This window comes from Nematolebias whitei, chromosome 2 (genome assembly GCF_014905685.2).
Source record: "Nematolebias whitei isolate Nwh7 chromosome 2, NemWhi1, whole genome shotgun sequence".
NCBI lineage: Eukaryota > Metazoa > Chordata > Actinopteri > Cyprinodontiformes > Rivulidae > Nematolebias > Nematolebias whitei.
Window position 1 is genome coordinate 17528608 of NC_056499.1, and position 2248 is coordinate 17530855.

Here is a 2248-nt window from a genome sequence, read left to right on the forward strand (position 1 = left end):
CCCCCCCCCCCCCCCCCCCCATAGTTTTACTCCATGCAGGTAATAAGCATGTATCATATTGTTTTATGACTTTTACTCAGCTGAATGAATCCGTTTGATTCAACATTTAAATTTTCAAATACAACCATGTTTCTAATAAGAATTACATAAAAAGGTCTGACCAGTTTTACTTTTTCTTTTTTTTTTCCTTGATTCCCCAGTTGCCACATTTGCTATTAACTATTCCAATTAATGTAAAGTAACAAGTATGGATGTCTAGAGGAAATAAACATTTTTATTCATATTTACATATTACAAATCATTGGACTTATGCTGACATAACTTCCCATTTGTTCCATGGTGTAGTTAGTAGTTGGTAGTTACAGTAGTTGACAGTAGCCAGAAGCTTAATTTTAATTACCATTTTAAGAGGAGCATGCAGTTTTTGTATTTTGATTAACAACAAGTTGTCAGAATAAGTTATCCAGGTTACAAGTTCTGCTCTTTAGGATGAAGATAATCACAAAATCTTGTTTGCATGATTGTGTCTTATCCCATGTAAAATCATAATAAGACAACAATTAGAATTTGTTTGCCCTTTGGATGTTTATGAAATCAAACATACAAAGAAAATGATAAAGTTGACATTCTGTGCAAGTTCTGACTTAACATGATCCATGGTCATTAGATTTTTTGAAGCAATATTCATAACTGTAGTGGCAATTTACAGTGTATTTTAACACAAGCAGCTGGTTTGATGAAGTCTTCCAACTGGATGGATGAGTTCTGCTTTTGCATTTTTCATTCAATGTTTATTTTGGAACGTTATAGTTTAAAGAAAGACTATTCTTGCAGCTAAGTTTAATTGAACTGTTCAATGTAAAGGTGCAATTTTAGAATGACTTTTTTTAAAACACTTTGTAAGTTCAGTGGCACAAGTTTCATCACAATTTGAGTTAAATACAGATTTTAAAAAGAACGCACCGTCTATTATTTACATGTAACATACAAAAAAAAAAGACTCAAAATGACTTGAAATTTCAAGTTTCAGACTTGGAACTTGACTTGACACTTGCCTTGTCTTTACTTGAGACTTGACTTGGGACTTGAGGATAAAGACTTGAGACTTACTTGATACTTGCAAAACAATGACATGGTCCCACCTCTGGAATAACTTTGACCTAGGCCCAAATGAAAGATAATCTTATAAAGAAACGGATAGGTTGGATTTATTCAGATAGTATATAAATGACTAACATAAACACATTCTCTAGTCTGATTAAGAAAAACCTCCTGGCAAAATGAACAACGGTGATGCCAGCATCCAGTTGTGAAAGTACGTACGTAAAAAAATACAAAATATTATTTCAGCTAGAACTGGACGGTATACCGGTTTGTACCCACAAACCGTTATTTATTTTTGATATTATATGAATTTTCAGTAAACCTACATGCCAGTTTATGTAGCCTGAACAACATTTACAGGCCACTCTTATAAATGAGTTCTTGTGGCTCAATGAGACTAACCTGTATAAATAAAGATTGAATGAATTTGGAGTGTGTCGTCTGACAATAAACTGTTTCACGGGGGACTTTTTTCCTTGCTGCACTGCTGAACGCACATGAAGGAAATAGTATTTTTGATATTAAAATTAATAATAATTGTGTGGACGTGACAATGTATTAAGCAATTCCTAGCCAACTTACAGCAGTAATTTCCCTCTCAGTCAGTAGAAAATGTGGTTAACACACACAGGTATGCATATTAAGAAAAATACCCTCAATTACTGAAACCAGAAAAATAGTAAAAAATGCCGTAATATAAAACTTTGTCATACCGCCCAGCTCTACATTAAGCAAACATCTATATTGGGCTCACCTTCTTAAGGGCAACAATTCACATTTTTACACAAAAGTGACTGGAAGAAAAATAGAACTACAGAGATGAAATGACTTCAGGACAAGTGTCTCTTTAGAGAAGTCTGAGTCGCAGTTTGATAACGTTTGAGTAAACCTCAGGCCCAAATCCAGTTCTACAAACCCTGGTTTCCCCAAACAGGTTAGGGTTGAGCCAGCTCCATACATGACTTTCATAAAGTATTGAATAAAAGTAATAAAATAATAAAAACAATTGCTTATCTTTGTAGCAATAGCAAAGAATTATATATTTTTTAAAGGGTTTAAGAAGCAGTACTTTTTTTTTTTTAGAAAACATGAACACAGTGTGTGTTTGTTCTACTTTCAACAGGATAAATGGGTATTGACGTTT

General features: G+C 33.4%; 1 protein-coding gene across 1 annotated transcript in view; it reads right to left on the bottom strand.

Moving 5' to 3' along the window:
• Nucleotides 1-2248, bottom strand: part of LOC119425923 (CUB and sushi domain-containing protein 1) — a 432525-nt gene that overhangs the window by 239129 nt on the left and 191148 nt on the right. The gene's annotated exons all lie outside the window — the stretch shown is intronic.